This window comes from Thalassophryne amazonica, chromosome 14 (genome assembly GCF_902500255.1).
Source record: "Thalassophryne amazonica chromosome 14, fThaAma1.1, whole genome shotgun sequence".
Classification (NCBI taxonomy): domain Eukaryota; kingdom Metazoa; phylum Chordata; class Actinopteri; order Batrachoidiformes; family Batrachoididae; genus Thalassophryne; species Thalassophryne amazonica.
Window position 1 is genome coordinate 13,164,044 of NC_047116.1, and position 23,154 is coordinate 13,187,197.

At 43.6% G+C, this 23,154-nt stretch overlaps 1 pseudogene; it reads left to right on the top strand.

Annotated features, from left to right (window-relative positions):
* The window catches only part of LOC117524948, a 35,739-nt pseudogene extending 32,394 nt beyond the window's left edge, over nt 1-3,345 (top strand).
* The last annotated feature ends 19,809 nt before the right edge of the window (nt 3,346-23,154 follow it).

Below are 23,154 nucleotides of genomic sequence, written 5' to 3' on the forward strand. Positions count from 1 at the left end.
GGCATTGCTGAGGTGTCGGGCAGTGGGGATATACTCCAGTCGGAGCGGTGGGGCCGATCAGTGCCGTACGCCTTTTCCGCTGCCCACCCCTCCAGGTAGGCTGGAGTATAGTCGGGGGGTCGACACCGGCCATCTTGCCGGTTTTCCCCTGCCCTTGGGGGTGGAGCTGGGTTGCGTTTTTCCTATTGGCTTCTCCAGCTTAGTAGTCCTGTGCCGATTGCCACGACGTGTTTCCCGACGGACCTGGAGGGTCTTTCGGGGTGCTGGGGAGGTCAATGGAGCTTTCTGTAGTTTTTGTTTGCTCCTGGGGTGGTTTTTGGAAATCCCTGGGGGTTTGGGGTTTTTGTTTCCTCCTGTTTCCCCACGGGGTTTGATGGGACGGTCCTCTGGGGGGGAGGTTGACTGTGGGGCCGACCGGCCGTGTTGGGCTGGGGTGGGGTTCCTGGGTTGTGGGGGTGTCTCCTGGGGTTTGATGGGACGGTCCTCTGGGGGATGTTAAGGCTCCCGTGTATGCCTAGGGATTCCTGGATGGCTCCTGCCGTGGTCGTTGCTCCTGGGGTTGACGACGATGTCTCCTGGGGGAAGTCGGGCTCCACATGTTGGGGGAGGGCGTTGTTTGTTTTTTCCTTTGACCTGTGTTTTACTGTGTTGGGGGGTTTTTGTTGGGGTTTTTGGGTTTGTGTGTTTTTTGTTCCTCCCCAGGGTTTGATGGGACGGTCCTCTGGGGTGGTGTTGGGTTGGGTATTGTGTTTTTCTTTTGTGTTTACCCCGGTGTGCTTCACAGGGGTATGTTTCTGGTACTCTCTGGGGGGGATGCTGGGGGCCTTTTTTTTGTGTGTGTTTTGTTTTTGTGTTTGGGATTGTTTCGGGATGTTTTTTTTTTTGTTGTTTTGATGCCGGCCAGCCTTTCTACCGCATCTCCCGGCTCTGCTGCCTGCTGTGATCTCTGCCCTCCTCCTGCTTTGGCCTTTGATGTGTGGGGTTGTTTTTGGGTCTGGTTTGTGCGGTCGCCGGGAGGCTTCCCGTTGACGGGGGGGGGGTACTGTTGTGTGTTGGGGGGGGGTTTTGGCTGGACAAGGTTGGGTTGTGTTGTGTTTATTTTCCTTCCCAGGTGATTTGGGGCTGTTCTCTGAGGAAAATGTGCTGCAGAAGAGGCTCTCTCCTTTGTTACGATGATTGATTAATGATCCTCCACTAGCTGTGAGCAGCAGCCTCTTTGAACTAAGTTTTGAAACCAGACCTAAACGTGTAGCTGATAAGTTTGCCTCTAAACAATATTTTGTAGTAATAAGTGTTGAATAATCTCATCTCTGTTCCTCCTTCGCAGAGTACAGTCTGGGAAAGTCACCTGGGGGGGGGGTGTTGGCGGAACTCCTGAGTCCTGAACGTTTGGACTCCGACTGTTGAGACGCTGAGAGAGCGCGCCGCCTTTTCACCTCACCAGAACTCTAATTATTTAGTATTTCATGTATAGCACAAAGGGAGAAAAATAAACGTGTTTTCTTTTTGGAACTGCTTCTGATTATTTCATGCTGGGTTCAGTCAGATACTGGACCGCTCCTCAATCCGCGTCTTATCCATAACAACCTGATGCAACAAAATCCCCCAAGATAACAACATGAGTAAGAGTAAAGAAAAAAAAACCCTCAAAACCTAAAAAAAACTCTGGCTTATACCATATATTTATAACATGTTTCTCCCTCCTCAACACAGAAACCACGTCACTTCTTATAATAACAGCAAATGTGGCGCAATGACACGTGACACTCTGATAAGTTGAGTTTTTTGTCTGTCCACGACACATCCTGAGTGATATCGAGTCCTAACTCACCCCCTTTGCACCCTGAACCTGAGTTTGCTCTTGGCTGCTGCACCACATCTATCATGAACTGTACTGGAGAGGGTTAGTGAATCCAGGATTGGGTTCTCATGGGCAGTATGTTGTGTCTGTGTGTGCAGGTTGTCAGGTTGTTTGTTGACAGAAGAAGCTTGCTTGTGTCTGGCTTCAGCTCTGAAGTCCAACCCCTCCCATCTGAAAGAGTTGGACCTGAGCTACAACCATCCAGGAGGTGCAGGACTGAAGCTGCTCACTGCTGGACTGGATGATCCGCTCTGGAAACTGGACATTCTCAGGTATGGAGAACCAGTCACATGATGCACTCGTTTTGGAACGTTATGAAAGTCAACACTGGCCTGTTAACTCCTCCAGGGTGGCCCACGGGGGAGTGCAGTGGTTGAAACCTGGTCTGAGGAAGTGTAAGTGTGCATTCATCTTGATACGTAAGAACCACCAGGACACGACATTAAGAAAGTCCCCATCTGTAACATCTGGTGGGTCTTTTTTTTCTGAAGATGCCTGTGAGCTCACGTTAGACCTGAACACGGCCCACAGAAATATCCTGCTCTCTGAAGACAACAGAAAAGTAATGCTGGCAGCGGAGAAGCAGCCGTACCCGGATCACCCGGACAGGTTTGATTGGTGCTACCAGCTGCTGTGCACAGCCGGTGTTGCTGGACGCTGTTACTGGGAGGTCCAATGGGAGGTGGGCGTTGATGTCGGTGTGACGTACAGAGGAATCAGAAGGACAGGAGCCCGTGATGGCAGCAGACTCGGATGGAACGCTCAGTCGTGGAGTCTGGAGCTCTCGGATACGTGTTGCTATGCGTGGCACAATAACATTAAAACCGCCATCCTGACCCCGCCCATGTCTCCTTCAAACAAAGTGGCAGTGTATTTGGACTGGTCTGCTGGTACACTGTCCTTCTATCGAGTCTCCGTCCACACGCTGATCCACCTCTACACATTCCACTGTGCATTCACTGAGCCGCTCTACCCCGCCTTTGGCTTCCTGTCGCTGGATTCAACAGTGTCCTTATGTTAGGACACACAGTCACTTTAATGTCTTCACATCAGATTTTTGCATCACAGCAAAACCTGCTGTAACCTGAAGATGCCAGAAGATGGAGCTGTTTATCTGATGAAAACAGATTAACTGCTATTTGAAACATGAAACCCATAAATTCTATACAACCAGTCAAAGGTTTGGTCACACTTCCCCATTGAAAGTGTGCCCAAACTTTGGGCTGGTAGTGTAGAATTGCTGAGCAAACTGAGATTTCATACCTAATCAAGAAAAGGTTGAAAGACTTTCATTAGCTGATTCATTTAGCTGATTTTAGCAGCGTTAATAGTGGTTTTAAGGATTCACAGAAAATTTCACTGTAAATATTTGACATTGCTCAGTAAAAAATAATAGACTGCACAGCAAAATGTGCACGGTGTATAAATCTTGATTATGATTTTTAATAATCTGTTACTTGCCCAGTCCAGTCTCACTTTTTTTTTCGTCCTCCCATCACAAAATGATTCAAATTTTTCTGATGGTTTTTTTTTTTTTTTTAACTCACTATTACTAACCCTACTCCTACTCCAACCCTAACCTTAACCCCCCCACCCCCACCCCCGCTACACTTTTAATTACATGCACTCATCATGGAATGAATTAGAATAAATTCATGCTCCCATGATGAAACTTTTGCATTTTTTGTGACAATATAACAAACCAATAGATTAATGTATATTGCTGCTGAATCAGAACTTGCCATGAGACCAGGTTGTACTTGAGTTTAAATATGAAGAGCAAATGAAGACAAAAAAAAAAAAAAAACGACATGCAAAAGCGTAACAGAAGTACACAAAATGCAGCAATTTTGAGTTGCAGTTATATGCGTTGTTGCATTAACAGGATGCATCACTCACACCTGTCAGCTACTTCACGAAAGATTTGACATGAACGTGTTTCAGATGATATCGACTGTGATGACAGAATTTCACCATCAGGAGCTTATTTTCTAGCTCAACGTCTTGTGTTTCAGTAGAACTTTAGAAAAAAGGCCACAGACGTTTCCTGTACAAATTTTGCGATGTAATCTTAACCACGTGTTGAAAAACAACTGTTCGACTTTTTTTTCCTCCCATCACGAGATTATTATTTTTCTGCAGTACACACAGAGAAAAGAACCAAAACTATCCAGCAAAAGATTAAAACTGATAAAATGAGTTAATCAGCAAACGGTTGTCGTATTAAAACTACTGTATTACTCCGTGAAGCTGAGAACCATTAATATTCAAAATCATTACAAAATTATCATCTCCCACTCATACGTTTGTAATGATGCAGGAGCGTGAGGTCAGCAGATAGATTGGGGCGGCGTCTGATGTTTGACGGATGCAGTACCGGACCATCATGATGGAGAAAGAGCTGAGCCAGAAGGCGAGACTCTTCACGCTCCTGTTCCCACCTAAGGTCATGAACTTTGGGTAATGACCAAAAGAACAAGGTAGTAGATAGAAGGGCTCTGATCATGGCAGCAGAAGAACAAGAACAAGCACCAGATTCATTGAAAACTCTAATTGTGAGGCACATTGAATGGAGAAATGCAAGACGGTGTAACCTATGGAACACATCATTAACACAGTGAGAATGATTCATTGCTGCACTACAAGGTGTGTATTAACACCACACCACACCACTCGAGGAGCATGAACCTGCAAACATTCACACCTCCATCAGTCATGAAAATGAGGCTCAAAGCTCCAATGGTGCATGAGCTGTTATAGAGGAGGACACATACTGTGTAGTTTAGATTTTTTTTTAATGTCAGATGATCTTAGAATTGGAATATAATGTATAAGATATACCTTACTGAATTTTCATGTAAAAATTTTTCTCTTCTGGATTATCTCACCACGAGTCTTACACCTGCCACAAAATGACAGTTTCCATCTGACACATTTGTTATTTTCACACTTGGTATCAACATGATGTAAGAAGTAAGTGTTGCACTCATTTGTGTTCTCATGACCACATTGGTTTAAGACTGGGTCCAGGTCAGCCGCAGTGTTGGTTCATTACTATCATGATGCAGTGGACAGTGTCAAGTGGACTAAAGTCAAGCACAGAGTTTTTCTTCCGTTTATACTGTGCAATATTCCTTCAATACACCTTACATAGTAGGTGGGTTCATGATGTGCGTATGCTCTGCTTGTATACATAAGGATGCTGACTGGTGGACAAAACCATAACAGTTCTGATTTGAAAAAAAAAAGACCAAATGAAAACGCTAATGGAGAAATAGAAAATTTGGAATAGAAAACCTGACCTCTCTGTTTCACATCAGGGAGCTTTGGTGGTTGTATATGTAAATTATGCGCTCATGTTCTTTGATGCTTTGCACACAGAATTGTTTCTTTACCAGAAAACCTCTCACTTCTGGGTTCACCTCCAAAATAGTCCAGTGCACCCCGGCTCTCACAGACAACAGGTGACACTGTGATTGGTTTAATTAACGTTATGCACAAAACACACCCATGATTAATTAAGTTACCAAAGACAGCCCCTTTTGCATCATAGATGCACTTGCACATTTGACCCCATGTCCATATTGCAACGTCTGTCAGAAAAGCACTGACTCAGCACCCCACACACACTTTCTTCGCAACTGTTTCAAAAGTTTCGTTTATGGGTGGGTTTGGGGGGGGAGCTACTCCTCGTGACATGTTTCAATGATGCCAATAATCAGGTGACGAGGACTAATAATAATACTATTAATGGTAATAAAATGTAGTCACACGTCGGCTGTCATGGATAATGTTTTTGTGATGATGTTTTTGTCTCTATTGTGTGACAAATCAGCAAAAATAAATTAAATAAATAATAAAATAAAAATAAATAAGTTTTGTTTTTTGTTGGGTGTTTTTTTTTTTTTTTTTTTTGTACATTTTACAAAATTAACACTTTGATGGAACAATTTCACTGATCTGAAACACAGAGGGTTCACTGAATCTGCATCACAGCTTAAACAGAGGAATTTCATGAAAAGAAATGTTGAGTTCCAGCAAATCAAAACTTGAAATCTGAGTAATTTTAGTCGATAACCAACTCTCCTACCTGAGTGGTTCTTTTCAGATGTGAGGATTGGGGGAATTTTGTTATTTTTGGTGGTTACCGCGTCACTTTGTTGTTCAGGGCTCGTGGTATTTTCCCCCTTCGTCACGTGTAAGATCAGAGGACTCAAATGAAGAACCAAGCTGTCATCTGTTGGTACCGTCACCATAACAACAATGTCTGAACTGAATCTAGTTTCCGTAGGTGCACCTTTTTCTTGCATAATCTAAACTTAGTGGTTACTTCATCATTTTACTTTGTGGTCCTCTCCTCTGGCAGCTGCATTGAGTTCCATTTGAACATATTTCTCCAAGGAGGATATCTGTTTTAAAGTTTATCTCTCATAATGTCCTGTGTGAATTGCAGAATACACTGTAGAAATCACTGATTAGCAATGACTGTGCATGACTTGCGCAAGAACCAAGAAACGTATGCAATACGTGTAAAATCGTAGCTGCCTCTAACGCCTCGTACACCTGTTGCAACAGCTATTTGCACACACCAGTGGCTGAAAGACAGAGTGTGCACTGTGCGAGCCCATCGAACCCTCTCGCAGTAGGTGTTGGCCAAATTCCAGCTGACACACACAAACATCTAACACCGCTCGTTTGGCATTTAGAAAATGTGTGGCCATTAGCGCTGTCAGCACCTAAACAGTCAGCAGACAATCACTTTCGAGGTGGATGTGAAATTTGTCTAAGTACCCCCACGAGTGTGGAGTTGCAAAAAGAAACACACGTGGTGCATGTGCCTGGCATGTGTGCGCATGTGTCAGCCCCCACCCACCCACCCCGTCTCCCCCCAACACATCTGCCATGCCGCGGGGGTGGGGAGCACACTTGCATAAAATGCTTATATGTATGTACAGATCTGATCACATGGGGGCCGGACAGCGAGGTTTGATCACACACAGCACGGGGAGGGGCCTGTCAGCTGATCACAGCACACTAACAGCTGGATGACGGCTCAGTGCACACATTACATACACAGAAACCACCACCAGGCAGCTATATAAATAATTATGACAATACCTACATACACAATTACATAACAAATAACGAAAATGAATGATCACATAACACAGAGAGGGACACGTTGGTCTGGGCGCTGAACGAACAGAGGGTCTGTTCAGCGCCTGTGTTTTGAAGGACATGAACTTACAACATTCCTCCGTGAGGCGTGTCTCTGCCTGCTGTACTCACGTGGAGATACTTAAAACATCTTTCACCTTTGTGCCGGGTTGCAGTGGCCACAGACAGCGCACGTCCTCCATGTCTTTGTTGATTTCAGACATTTCTCCGCACCATTTAAAGAACAGCGATGGTAGTGCAGTGGTAAAGTTTCTGGTTGGCAATCAGAGCTTTGCAGGTTTGAATCCCGTGGGTGGAATTTTTTTTATTTTTATTTATTTATTTATTTTTTGGACACAGCAGCTGTATGATGTGGTTACACATGCTCCAGCTGCTCACACTATGTTCGTGTACATGAAACTGTTGCAGCATGTATTTTTATTTATTTATTTTTTAACCACATTGCGCAGCTGCTCGCACTGTGTTCCTGTGTACACGAAACTGTCACAGCGGCATTGTGCAGGCCTGCCCATCAGCTCAATGTTTTGGTGGTTTGCTAATACTAGCTGTTCCGCCATGATTTCCCCTTGATTTGTACTTATTCGTACTATGTGTGAAGGGGCCCTCAGTGTCATCATATTAAAATACAGTAAGTGCAAACTGTGTGCGCCGTGTATTGTCTCCTGTGAATTGGAGAAGGAAAATCTCGTGCCTGCTGTCTGTCAGCACTGTGGGCGTGACAAGACTGTCTGAAGCTTGGTGACTCAGAAGCACACGGTCAGTTCCATGAGGAAGTCAAATGGTTTCCTCATCCTCCATACTAGACTTGTTTTGAGAGAAAAAAGGTATTGTGGTCAACAGAAAGCACAAATTACGTTTTTGTCTCTTTTCAGCCTCACTGGAAGAACACCACAGTGGCACCATTAATATTGTTTCTTAAGTAGCTGCTTTATGGTGGTTATTCATTGTTCAAATATAGCATAATTGCATTATTTTTAAAAACCTTCAGTAAAATAGATTCAAAGTACAAACACCAAAGATTGATTTAAAAGGATTCAGCAGAATTGAAAAGCAAAAGCTGACTTCTTCTTAACCTTAGCAGACCACCATCTGACACAAAATGAAGCTGAGCCCATAGAAAGCCCATGTGCTCAAGGTTGTAGAGAGCAGCAGCGTAGGTGTGTTTGTTGGCAAGGAAAGGTTTACTAATCTTGACATTGTGGATGATGCTCTGATCATCGCAGAATCAGTAAATGGTGCATCTTCTCTGTTTTGCATGGTTGACAATTCTTTGTTGTACTTTATTTGTCAAATTGTTATTGGTAGGATGTCCAGAGTGGATGGTCACCCTTCTGGGTCTGGTCTGCTTGAGGTTTCTTCATAAAATAAAAAACACCCAAGGAAGACTTTCCAACGACTGTTAGTAATGTGCTTGCTCAGTATGTTGGGTGAGGTTAAACCTTAGGGCCCCTTCACACATAGTACGAAGTTTGGTCGACACCTGGTCGAAAACGGTGAAACAGAGCAAAACAGTTCTAATTCGTGCACCACAAAACATCGTGCCAACGGGCAGGCGTGCAGGAGCTCAGTGTGAGGGTTTGCACACGTGACAGAGTCTGTCGAGCAGGAACAGTGCGAGGTGCACCATATGATTGCACCGCTTATGTGGAATAAATACAAATTAAAACCAGCCGGTACCTGTGGGACCACATCACACTGCTCATGTGGAATTAAAAAAAAGAAAGAAAAAACATACCACCCACGGGACGCAAACTTGCGCCTTCCAAAAGCTCAGACTGCCAGTCAGAGACTTTACCACTGAGCTATGGAGCTGTCCTTTGAAAGCTGCAGGAATCTGCCTCATATCAGGAAGGACATGGAAGTACCTATTGCAAAAAATAAAAATAAAATAAAATAAAATCGCACACCATATAAAACCACCACATTTATCAAGCAAGCAAATGACAGGAATGAGAAGCAGTGGGCTCTGATCATGTCCACAGCTACTGGTCTGGTGCGTCCAGTCGGCCGCATGCATCCTCTGCCCAACAAGCGTGTTCTGCCCGACATGCCTGTCTTGTGGATGGCTCACTGCAGCACAGACACCACATCATGTGGATCAGAGCTCAAGTGGGCGATGTGAAGGTCAGATCGCCTGCTGCGTGTTCTGATCTGACAGTCCGTTTCAACCTGGGGGGCTATCAGTGTCTGCTATGTGCGTGTGCTCGCTTGCTGCAGCTTGTCATCAAGATGATATATGATTTTATTTACGAGGTCTGTTAGAAAAGTATCCGACCTTTTTATTTTTTTCAAAAACCATATGGATTTGAATCACGTGTGATTGCGTCAGACAAGCTTGAACCTTCGTGCTCATGCGTGAGTTTTTTCATGCCTGTCGGTTGTGTCATTCGCTTGTGAGCAGGCTTTGAGTGAGGTGTGGTCCACCCCTCTCGTCTATTTTTTATTGCGAATAAATGTCTGAACGATTTGGAGCTTTGCTGCATCAATTTTTTTCCAGAAACTGTGAGAGACCTCCAGGTGGACACCGTTCGGAAAATTAATATAGCTTTCAGGGCCGATTTTATGGGGATTACACAGATTAAGGAGTGATCCAGACGGTTTAAAGACCGCCCACAACTGCTGAGAGCACGGCGCGCTCCCAGCCCCCATCGACAGGCTGACACCCCGCTGGAACAACCAGATCATTTCCAACGTGAAGGCTTTGTTGATCCGGGACCTCGTCTGACTTCCACAAAAAGGCTGAAGATGTGGACATCAGCACTTTTTCAGTACATTCCACCGTTACAGGAGTTTTTTCATGGAAAGAAAAGTGGAGGGACACGCCACGGAGCCATTCATTACGCGGGACAAAACCACCTCGGTGTTGGTCTCACAGGACGGCTTAAAGATGGATTTCAGATGGATTCCGGTTGCTTTTCAGTCGTGTGATTATCCGATTGTGATTGTGCATGAGCTGGACCTGCCCCAACATGTCCTGGAAGGCTTCATCATGGCGTTGCTTTGTGCCATGCAGCTCCATCGCGACGCGCGGAATTCCTCCGCACGTCTGTCTCAATGTGCTGAAAAAATGCTGATGTCCACTCTTTTCACAATTCCTGTGCTAGTCAGACGACATACCGGATCAAGACAACGTCCAATTTAGAAATGAACGGCACATTCCACTGTTACAGGAGTTTTTGTCATGGAAAGAGGAGCGGCTCCACCGCGTGTCGCGATGGAGCTGCATGGCGCAAAGCAACGCCGTGATGAAGCCTTCCAGGACATGTTGGGGCATGTCCAGCTCATGCACAATCACAATCACACGACTGAAAAGGAACCGACAGCCGTCTGAAATCCACCTTTAAGCCGTCCTATGAGACCAACACCGAGGTGGTTTTGTCCCGCGTAATGAACGGTTCTGTGGCGCGTCCCTCCGCTTTTCTTTCCATGACAAAAACTCCTGTAACAGTGGAATGTGCCGTTCATTTCTAAACTGGATGCTGTCTTGATCCGGTATTTCATCTGACTAGCACAGGAATTGTGAAAAGACGTGGACATCAGCATTTTTTCGGCACATTGAGACAGACGTGCGGAGGAATTCCGCGCGTCACGGTGGAGCTGCATGGCGCAAAGCAACGCCATGATGAAGCCTTCCAGGACATGTTGGGGCAGGTCCAGCTCATGCACAATCACAATCGGATAATCACACGACTGAAACGCAACCGGAATCCGTCTGAAATCCACCCGAAAGCTGTCCTGAGAGACCAACACCGAGGTGGTTTTGTCTCGCGTAATGAACGGCTCCATGGCGCGTCCCTCCGCTTTTCTTTCCATGAAAAAAACTCCTGTAATGGTGGAATGTACCGAAAAACTTCTGATGTCCACATCTTCTGCCTTTTTGTGAAAGTCAGACGAGGTCCCGGATCAACAAAGCCTTCACGTTGGAAATGATCTGGTTGTTCCAGTGGGGTGTCAGCCTGTTGATGGGGGCTGGGAGCGCGCCGCGCTCTCAGCAGTTGTGGGCGGTCTTTAAACCGTCTGGATCACTCCTTAATCTGTGTAATCACCATAAAATCGTCCCTGAAAGCCATATTAATTTTCCGAACGGTGTCCACCTGGAGGTCTCTTACAGTTTCTGGAAAAAAATTGATGCAGCAAAGCTCCAAATCGCTCAGACATTTATTTGCAATAAAAAATAGACGAGAGGGGTGGACCACACCTCACTCAAAGCCTGCTCACAGGTGAATGACGCAACCAACAGCGTGAAAAAACTCACGCATGCGCATGAAGGTTCAAGCTTGGCTGATGCAATCACACGTGATTCAAATCCATATGGTTTTTGAAAAAAGTAAAAAGGTTGGATACTTTTCTAACAGACCTCGTATATCCACGTAAGTACAGCAATCAGACACACGCGCCTCACAGTGGACAGGTGTTAGTCCATGTCTGTCCAAACACAGTAGGTGTTGTCCAGCTGGGATGTCCATAATGACAGATCACCACAGCTGCTTCTTTCATAGCCACACCTCCTGTCAGCTCTCAGGACACACACCAAAGTCACACTCGTGGGGAACTTAGAAATTTCTCTGCCAGTACGACAATGGTCGCCTGCAGTCTGCAGTCGTGTGAAGAGTGTGACTGGCCACACATTTTCTAAGTGCCATGCGAGCGGTGTTAGATGTTCGAGCGTGACACCTGGAATTTGGCCGACACCAGCCGCGAGAGGGTGCGATGGGTTCACACAGCGCACTTTGTCTTTCAGGCGCTTGTGTGTGCAAATAGTTGTAGTAACAGGTGTACGAGGTGTGAGAGGCAGGGACGATTTCACACGGTTTGCACACACTTCCTGCGTCATGCGCACTAAGTGCATACTTCGTCCAAACTTCGCACTATGTGTGAAGGAGCCCTTACGTTTGCGAAGCACCTGGGGACAACTTTGTGATCTGGTGCTATATTCATAAGAAGTTGAAGTTGGCACTCAGAGTTTGTAGCTGTCTGACAATTCAGTAGATTTATATAGAAAATAAAATGAATAAAGTCATGAAGGCAAAATATTTTCGTGGCAACACTGAGGTGAATGCAGTCTTACCCGATGAGAACAGTTGTACGTGACATCTTTCTGCTCAAAACAATCCACAGACCATAAACCAAGTCCGGCCACATACAAATCAGATTGAATCAAGTACTGACTGCTTTGCCACATGTCACATTGAGCTGAAGATGTGCTCTTGCAGAATGCCTACCCAGCAAAGCCTGAGTGACTACAAGGTGTGAAAACCACCGAATAACAAACTCGGCACACAATAATGGAACCCTGCCTGCCCAAATGTTGTGAGCTTGAATCGAGGAGGGAGGGGGGGAAGAAATACAGCTTTTAAAGTGTAAACGTTCACTTATGTTTGGTTTTTCTGCACCACTGAAACTGTGTTCATCTTCCAAGTTTCACTGAGTTAAATCAGCTGTCAACAGATGTTGAACACAAATTACCTGCAGGCCAGCGGACAATTTGTTCTCAAACATGTTGGTTTCAGGAAAAAGAATAAAACTTACTCATTGTACTGTATCATGAGACTTCTTGGAGTGATATTAAACTCAACTCACTTTAATATCATCTAAACTACAATTCTCTTTGGTGGAAATTGAGTTGGGGACCAAACAAAGTTGGTATGTGGATGAAGGTTGACTTTGTATTTGCCCTTAAAGAGTTCATTTTGCTCAAGGTGAAGGTCTTTATGTTCACTTAACTACCCAGGCAGACAACCGGTCTAACCCCATCCCCAGAAAGTAACCACAGAGGTGCAGACACTGAGGCACCTGAGTACTTGATCATGTCCAGACAAACACGTCACCTAGTCATGGCATTCGGAAGATGGTTAGTGACCAATTCTTACAACCATCCAGTGAGACAGGAAGCACCAGCCACCTCATTCACTGCATGGAGAGCGCGCGCGTTGAGCACAGAGTGAAGCAACACGTTAAGAAAAGACACTAAAATGTGGCGCCGCCTTTATTTCTTATTTATTACGTCCTGTTCACACTGTGTGCACGTGTCGGTGACAGTTATACTGAAACTATGAGATGAAATAAATGGTCAAAATTCTTGTAAAAAATGAGAATATAGGAATGAACATTATAAAAAAAAATCACACACACACGTGTTAAAAAATCTGATGTGTAGAAACTTTGCAGAAATCACATAAAGCAGCTGAGAACTCTGAACTTTAACAGGCTGTTATTTTCCACAGATATTTACTTTAGATGACTTAATGTAGTTGTTTTATGTTCAAGCACAAAACGTGACTGAGGCGGAGAAAAAAGAGGAAATAAACTCTAGTCATGATAAAAATACAAGCTGCTGATTTTTGTCATTTTTCAAAGTTATTAGGCTGCAGCTCTGCATTTTATTTATTTCAAAGGAAATTACCTCAAAAATCATGAGAGTCAAATCAGTCTGCATTGTTCAGTTTTTCCTGCACGTTTGTGAATTTCCTTCTTTATAAGAGTTTGGTGTTTGTGTTTGTTCTACAAAGTTTGAAAACACAATCAAATGTTCACACTTTTCTTTATAGCAGTTCTGTAATTTCAGAAATGCAACAGAAACAACCACAAATCAGAAAAAGCTGAGACTGTATGTAAAATGAAGATAAAAATAAAAATGTTGCACTATTCCCAGTTTCTCCACTCACACCCACAGAAGGCAAAAGTTCTTCCAGAGTTGCATCTTGGTGACTTCCCTCACATTTAGTTTTTGAGAACTGCCTACCTGACACAGATTTACCATAAAGTACCACACTGTTTGTATTTCTGAATGATTGATGTAAATGAAGTCTAAGAAATCTTCAGTTACTTGGAAATGTTCATGTATTCATCCTTTGACATTTCTCAAGAAAACTGGCTGTAAAAATTTTTAACTCATTCTTACATTTAGAATAAACTGCTCTGTTCCAACCTTTTTTTTTTTCTTGGAAAATGCTGCAGGCATGTGTGAATTTTTTCACGCCTGTCGATTGCGTCATTTGCTTGTAAGCAGCCTTTGTGTGAGGATGGGTGGAGTCTCTTGTGTTTTTTTCTTTGCAAGGAAAATGGCGGAATGACTGGAGCAGCGCGACTGCATCAAAAATTTGCCAGAAACTGGGCGACAGCCAGGTGGAAACCATTCGGATTATTCAGACGGCTTTCGGTGACGATCCTATGGGCATCACACAGATTAAGGAGCGGTACAACCGGTTTAAAGACGTCCGCACAACAGTGGAGAGCTCCCTGCGCTCCGGTCGGCCATCAACATGCTGAAATGAACGGATCATTTCCAAAGTGAACGCTGTGGTGATGTGGGACCGTCGTGTGACTATCCGAGAAATTGCGGAAGAGGTGGACATCAGCACTTTTTCGGCACATTCCACTGTGACAGAAGATTTTGCCATGAAAAGAGTTGCAGTGAAATTCATGCCGATGGCTTGGGCAGGAAACTGATGGCGGAACAAAAGCATCACTGTGTTGAAGTCTCACAGGACATGTTGTGACATGCTCACCTCTTCCACCATTCGGATGATTCAGACGGCTTTCGGTGGCTTTTCAGTCGTGTGACTATCCGAGAAACTGTAGAAGAGTTGGACATGTCACAACATGTCCTGTTAGACTTCAACACGGTGGCGCTTTTGTTCCGCCATCAGCTTCATGCCCAAACCATCGGCATGAATTTCACTGCAACTCTTTTTATGGCCAAATCTTCTGTCACAGTGGAATGTGCTGAAAAAGTGCTGATGTCCACCTCTTCCGCAATTTCTCGGATAGTCACACGACGGTCCCACATCACCACAGCATTCACTTTGGAAATGATCTGGTCATTTCAGCAATGGTGGCTCGCTCTCCACCGTTGTGCGGACGTCTTTAAACCGGTTGTATCACTCCTTAATCTGTGTGATGCCCATAGGATCGTCACCGAAAGCCGTCTGAATAATCCGAATGGTTTCCACCTGCCTGTCGCCCAGTTTCTGGCAAAATTTGATGCAGTCGTGCTGCTCCAGTCGTTCCGCCGTTTCCTTGCAAAGAAAAAACGACGAGAGACTACACCCATCCTCACACAAAGGCTGCTTACAAGCAAATGACACAATCGACACGCATGCACACGAAGGTTCAAGGATGGCTCATGCAAGCACACGTGATTCAAATCCATCAGGTTTTGAAAAAAATTAAAAGGTCAGATACTTTTCTAACAGACCTCGTATATTAACAAAAAATAAAATAAAGCTGACCACAAAAAAACATGAAATATGCTGGTTTCATACAGTCTGCAGTTACAGAAAGTAACGGGAGTGGGAGTCATTCTGAATGGGAGCGGGATGAGAGTGGGAGTCATTTTACCAGGAGTCGGGTGGGACAGGAGTGAAAATCTACTCCCGTGTCACCCTCTACCAGGGACCTCATGACTCCATAAGCACTTCCCGGGTGTTGCAAAGGCCGAAAACCCAGAGACACAAATTTTTCTGTTGAGGTGGCAAGTTCCACACTTTCACCTCATACAGATAGATTTCTGGTAGCCACGTTCAGGAGGTCGTTGAAAGCCTGGATCTTAGTCTTGATCTTGTTATGTGTCGGACGCAGCCCGGAGAACCGACCAGCGTTTGAAGGACCCAGTATAAAATAAGCAGAGCACGCTAACGGTCCGGAGCCAGAACCAGTTCGGACCCAAGGACCCTGCCGACACCCCCCAGGTGGCCGCGACAAACCGAGTCTGTGAATGAAGAAATCATCTTGTGAGTCCACACTCAACACACAGAGAGAACGCTCAAAGGTGTACAAACAGCAAACACTTCCTGACAGGTATGGAACATCCTGTTCACAAACTCACTGCAGTGGAAGCTGATTAAAAAGGACTAACATAACAGCTCAATATAACAAGGTGTGAGGGACACCACATATACTGACTGTATAAATGTTAGTCACAAAATCTAACGTACCTCAGGAAGTGTGCTGACGAGCGTGAGACCTCACCCCCTCCTCTTTCACAGACCGTGCATCAAACCTGGACGTTCTCTGCATCCACTGATGATGAGATGGCTCTCGAGACGACGATCTCACCCGTCTGGTCACAAGGTCGAGTCTCTGGCAAATACACACTGTGTACTCCAGTCTTAAATGCCACCATATTCCAATCCATGTAGATGCACCACAGCTGTGAGTCCTGACGAGCCGCAGGTGATCAGGGTGAGGTCCTGATAAACTCAGCTACACAGCCACTCAGTCCCAAATGCAAGCCACCTGGAAGGAAAAACAAAAGACAGAAACAAAAAGGCAGCCAGGCCCCCCAGCCATACAACAGATCTAGAACAGTCAAACCTATACAATGCAAACGCTTCCCTCATCTCATTAAGTTCTTAAATCAGGGTAGGTCTTGACATCAATTTTTGCAGAGATCACAGCGATGTAAGTAAATATTTCCTCACCATCAAAGACAGTTTCCAAAGCTCTTCTCAGCACCCAGTCCATGGCAGCACTGAACAGATGTTTTACTTTCTAGTTTACTACATAAGTGTACAAGATGTCTTCAGATGACTCTGAATACGGCTGCTTGAGTTTAGACTACAATCAGGAGATGCCATCACACTGCACTGGTTTTGGTGTTTTTTATGTTTCTTGTGACCATAAAAGCAGATTTTAAGATTTTGTTGTTGATTCATAAGGCTTTGAATGGTTGTGCACCCGCCTGTTTTATGGAACATGTTTTATGTTCCTTCTCATGCCTCAGGATGCAGGCTTTCTGTAGGTGCCTCCAGTTCAAAAGAAATCCTCAGGTTTTACGGCCTTTACACACAAGGCTCCTACTTTCTGGAATAGTTTGCCGCTAGACATTAAGATGTCCACCTCGGATATTCTTTTAAGGATACTGTCACACCCACCTTGTCTGGTCCGGACCTTTGGTTCACACCAAAATGGACCACAGTCTGGACCAAAGGATGAAAACTTGCTCCAACCAAAAGAGATGGGCTTGGTATGGATCAAACTGAACTATGGCCCAGTTCTTTGTAGTGTGAAAACACTTTTCAAATGATTGGTACTTTCGGACCAATTATAGGACTGTGAGGCCATTAAAAAGTAGAAGAAGAAAAGAAGTGGATGTAGTAAAAATGAGTGTTGAGAGTACATTTTGGCAACAGGAGACAAATTTTATTCGTAATTTTTCTACTTGGAAAAAACATAAAGATTTTTCCCATTGAAACCGAACTACCGGCCAAATTGAAAACAACCCGTCAGACGCTTGCCCGTCCACTGATCAATCAAATGATCTGCATTTATCACAGGTGGAAAATCCCAGCCTCAGTGAGTTAAAGTCCAACAGTGAATTGCTTCTACCTGTGCACATGAAACAGGTGATTTCAATGATTAGCTCATCTACCTGTCATTAGAAACAGCTCGTTTATCGGGCGGATGGAGCAAATACGTGGTAGGACCTATTTTCTGGGTTTTCCATCGATGACATTTATATCAGTTTCATGTCCATTGTGATTTTCCAGGGGATTTGAATAAAAGATCCTCTGATCACAAGCCAGTTTTAACCACTTGATCATTGCCTCCCCTCACCAGTCAATGTCAAGTAAAGGGCAACGCGGCCTACATAGATGACCGGGTGTAATGTACGGTGTGGAAATTTGTTTAGTGTGAACACTGAACGGAGCATTGCAATGTGAAACCAAACTAACAAGACCAAATCAAACCATGAACTTAGTTCCAGATCATGTTCTGAACTTTCAGGTGTGGAAACACCCCGAGGCTCATTTGAAAACATATTTCTTTTCTGTTGCTTAAAATTAGTAGTGGCTTATTTCAATTTGACATACGCTGGTATTTGCAGTTTTATTGGATTATAAATTATCTATTTTGAAATGTTGAAAATGTGTTTACAATTTCAAATTTTTGTGTTTATTGTTGTGTGTTTGATTTTTTTGTTTAGTTTTGTTTTTATCATAAAGAGCACTTTGAAGTCTTTAGTCGGTCTGCCACTGCAGATTTTTGACACACAATTGTCGACATTTGTGGTGCAAAAAAACAAACAAACAAACAAAAAACAAACAAACAAACTGGGGCCTGAAATGGGGTGTAAAAGGTGGTAATAGGTGGCAGCAGTGGCAGTGCGAGGAAATCTTTGTTTGGGGGGCTGAGGGGAAGCTAGGTTAAAAGTTGGAGGGGCTCCACAAAATTTCATCGAAATGAACAATATATAGTAAATTGCTTTATAAATACCAAGGTATATGTTTTAGTCACCCGTGCTCCTCTAAAATGTGGTATCAATGCACATACACATCACTTAGAATGATTGCAATTTCAGTAAACTTGCACATAGGTATATAAACTGAATTCATTGAAATGGTGCTCAAGACAATACATGGAATCAACTTTACACAAATCGTCTGTATCAAAGATTTATTGCCAATTTAACACCGAGGTCATAACCATTTGATAAAAGTAAGTAAAAGATATAGCCTGAGAAACTTTGTTGTAAACAATATACAAAAAAAAGTGATTCTTTATGAAGTAGAGAAGCTTGAATCTTCGACTGGACTGGGTTGCTTAACGCGAGGATGTTTCGCTTCAAATCGCAGAAGCTTCCTCAGCTAAAATTCTTGCAGCTGGAGGCAGATGAAACTATGGTGTCATTTGATGTGACATCGTTGTTCACCTGCATCCCCACTGCTGAGGCCATCTCAGCTGTGAGGCAGAGACTGCTGGAGGATGTGTCTCTACTTGAAAGGACCAAACTCACACCAGACCACATCTGCCAACTCTTGGAGATCTGTCTCAACACCACGTATTTCCTGTTTAGGGGGAATTACTACAGGCAGATTCATGGTTGTGCGAGGGGGTCTCCGGTATCCCCCATTGTGGCCAATCTGTACATGGAGCGAGTGGAGAAGACAGCCTTGACATCTTTCACGGGCATCTCTCCCAGTCACTGGTTCAGATATGTCGATGACACATGGGTTAAAATCAAGCAACAGGAGTTTGAGGACTTTACAGAACACATCAACTCGGTGGATTCCAATATCAAGTTCACACGTGAGGATGCCAGAAACAACCATTTAGCCTTCTTGGACTGTGATGTTATGATTGGAGAGAACAGGCTGCTCCAGACAGGGGTTTACAGAAAACCAACTCACACTGACCAATATCTGCTCTTTGGCTCAAACCACCCCCTTGAACACAAGCTCGGGGTGATCAGGACTCTTCAACACAGAGCCCTACAGGTGCCCACAACTGCAGAGGGAAGGGCTAAAGAACAACAACTTGTCCGGAAAGCCCTCACAGTATGTGGGTACCCACGATGGTCCCTGGACAAAGTGCAGAAGTCCCAGAGAACAAAGGGACCAGATAGAAAGGAGACAGAGACAAGAAGAATAGGAGTGTCTCTCCCTTATTTAGCAGGAGTAGGGGAAAACCTACAGAGGATCTTCAGACAGCACAAAATCCCAGTTTACTTTAAACCGATTAACACCTTGAGACAGAAATTAGTTCACCCTAAGGACAGGATCCCTAGTTACAAACAGAGCCATGTAGTGTATTCTATCAGATGTCAGGAAAACTGTAACAAACACTACATAGGTGAGACTAAGCAACCTTTACACAAAAGGTTATACCAGCACAGCAGAGAGGGCGCCAGTGGACCTCAGTCTGCAGTTCATCTCCACCTTAAAGACACTAACCACATGTTTGAGGACAAGGAAGTTAAAATCTTAGCCAGAGCGAAGAAATGGTTTGAGAGAGGGGTCAAGGAGACATTCTATGTGAAACAGCTGAAACCCAGCCTTAACCGAGGAGGGGGTCTGAGACACGCTTTGACCCCTGTTTACAATGGGGTACTCAGGTCAAAGCAGTTTCAGTCTTTTATTCATGGTAAAGAGTCATTCACGTCATCAGGAGAGTCATCAAGGGAGCCATCAGGAGAGGTGTCCGTCCCATCATTAGGAGGGACAGCTGCCCTGTCATTAGGAGGGTGCTAACTAGAGCACAATAGGTGCTAATTAGAGCTATTGTTTAGTCACTGGCCTATAGCAGTCTGCATCTCGGTAGGAGGGGTCTGGTTAGGTTTAAAACTCCAGCTTTTGTGGCTTCTGTTTATTCTTCTCTATAAGAGTCAAGACAGAAGTCAGACTACCAGAGCAAGAATTTTAGCTGAGGAAGCTTCTGCAATTTGAAGCGAAATGTCCTCACGTCAAGCAACCCAGTCCAGTCGAAGATTCAAGCTTCTCTACTATGGAAACCACCTGGACAACTGAGAGCCTACACAGAAACATTCTTTATGAAGTTTGTATACAATCTAGCCCAAATATCCTTTGATTTGTACACATGCTTTGTGATCCACAAACACAAATTTCTGATTTGTAACTTGTGTGTGGGTTTTTACAAATAAATGTTTATTTGCAAAACTAAAAATTCTGTTTGTGAAGGGTGATTCAGTACCAGTGATGCCGGTTACTCTAATCTGACCACTTTTTTTTAGTAACGAGTAATCTAACGCGTTAATCTTTCCAAATCAGTAATCAGATTAAAGTTACTTCTCCATGTCACTGTGTGTTACTATTATTTTTCATTGTGGGTCGATAGCAGCATTAAACTTGGTCTGTGGGCAGGAGGTCGGGGTTCGACTGAACTGCCCACTTTAAGAGAGCTGTGAGCTTTTCATCCGCGTTTTTTTGCAGCTGCTCGACTCGTCCTCACCTCTTAAAGCGCGGTGATCAGCACACCTGCACTGAGCTTTACAAAGACATTTTTATACTTTTTCCCTCCTTTATTTAGAATTCTGAGCTGAGCTGCTCTGTATCTGCTCGCTAAAAACAGCTGATCCTCCGCGACGCGTCAACAACTAACACTGTTTTCCACTCAAATGCACCTAAACTCTCTTTCTGAGGACCACATGATGTGAAAACGCAATAAAACTTTCTTACCTGTAAATCTGGTCCTGTTTTCTGCATAAATAAATGTTATCCATTCTTTGTGCTCAAACGCCAAAGCAGGGGCGAATCCAGGTGGAATGGGGGCGTGGGGCAGGGATGTGCCCCCCTCCCCCACAACACCCCTAGATTAAAGGTCCAGTTTTGAAGCCGTTTTGTACTACAACTACTAATACTGCTTAAAATAATAATTTCGACAAGTAAAATGTTTAGAGAATTTAAATATTAGAAAAATGTTAGAATTTAATAGTTACATTTATAAACAATGTAGGTTTGAAATTGCAGGTTTTACTGTTACAGTGCTGTCAACAGTTAAATATGAGGTCAAGAAAGAGGTCTTTATTTTACTTTTTATAAAACAAGTATTTGTTTTCATTGAAGTCAAGAAAGGGTGACTATAAAGTGAGTTTTGGCATAACAGGTATCATTGTCATGTTGACATGGGTTGTTGTCGGCAGCTGGGGAAAGTAACTAAAAAAGTAACTAGTAATCTAACTTAGTTACTTATACAATTGAGTAATCAGTAAAGTAACTAAGTTACTTTTTCAAGGAGTAATCAGTAATCAGTAATTGGATTACTTTTTCAAAGTAACTGTGGCAACACTGTTCAGTACTGGTGGATCACTGAACACACACATTCATCACTTTGCTCAGTTATGCAATATTAAGACATTCGCAGTGCAAAACTGCAGTTGAGATCCACAAATATGTCAGTCGCTATTCACATTATTGGCAGAATTATGGGGGGCTTGGCTCATTATTGGGGGAGCTTAAGCCCCCCCAAGCCCCCCCTTGGCACTGCCACTGGGTGGCACAAGTCAGGAAAGATTTAAACGTTCAAAAAATTTGCAACGTGGTGAGACATGGTGATCCAAACCAGTGAGTAGTTGGTCCTCAGAAAGAGAGTTTATGTGCATTTGAGTGGAAAATAGTGTTAGTTGTTGACGCGTCGCGGAGGATCAGCTGTTTTTAACGAGCAGATACGGAGCGGCTCAGCTCAGAATTCTAAATAAAGGAGAAAAAAAAAGCATAAAAATGTCTTTGTAAAACTCATTGCAGGTGTGCTGTTGTCACCACGCTTTAAGAGGTGAGGACAAGTTGTAGCTGTTGCAGAAAACCACGGATGAAAAGCTCACAGCTCGCTTAAAGTGTGTAGTTCAGTCCAACCCCGACCTCCTGCCCACAGACCAAGTTTAATGCTGCTATCGACCCACAATGCAAAAATAATAGTAACACACAGTGACTTGGAGAAGTAACTTTAATCTGATTACTGATTTGGAAAGATTAACGCGTTAGATTACTCATTACTAAAAAAAGTGGTCAGATTAGAGTAACGCGTTACTAAGTAACCCATTACCGGCATCACTGGTGAGGTATCACTTTAATGCGCTTTGATCATTAAAAAGCACTATAAAAATGCAGTCTATTTACCATTGTAAACTAAAAATACAATGCAAATTGTTATTTATGATTGTGACCGATGTCATTGCAGGTGTGTGTGTGTGTGTGTGTGTGTGTGTGTGTGTGTGTGTGTGTGTGTGTGTGTGAGTGTGTGAGTGTGTGAGAGAGATCATCAGTGCCTTCAAAGACACAAATCTGTTCTGGAAATATAATCTACATGCATACTACCATGAAAATAATGGTGCACTCTTCAGCAGAAGACAGTTTTCAGATGTTAACAGATGCATTTTATTTTTGCTGAAAAGTATCTATATATTAAAAGCCAAGTGGCCTCTGAGTGTGCATGTGTGCATGAGTGTAACTTTGATCATGGAGAAACTGGGGAGAGCTGACGTTTGCTTTTTGGTATGCTTACGAGTATTATTATAGTATATAGTATATAGTATATATATAGTACATAGTATAGTATTATCGTATGTATTTTGGGTCAAAGATGAAGCCACAAAAATGAAAAGTTGATAGGACTAATACTTTTGGAAAAATTATGGATATCAGGTAAAAAAAACAGTGAACAACAGATGTTGATATCACCATTAACCAGTCTCTGGCAACCAGACAAGCTCTGAACAAAGGAAATATCTCAACCTTGCCAGCTGTAAAACATGACATCAGTTAAATGTGCCAAATAATCAATATGATTATTCACAAAACTTTCTCATCTTAATTTCCTGCACTTTCAGTTAAAGTAATTATAGAAACTTTATAAACATGACCCCATCTAGAGCTCATGGA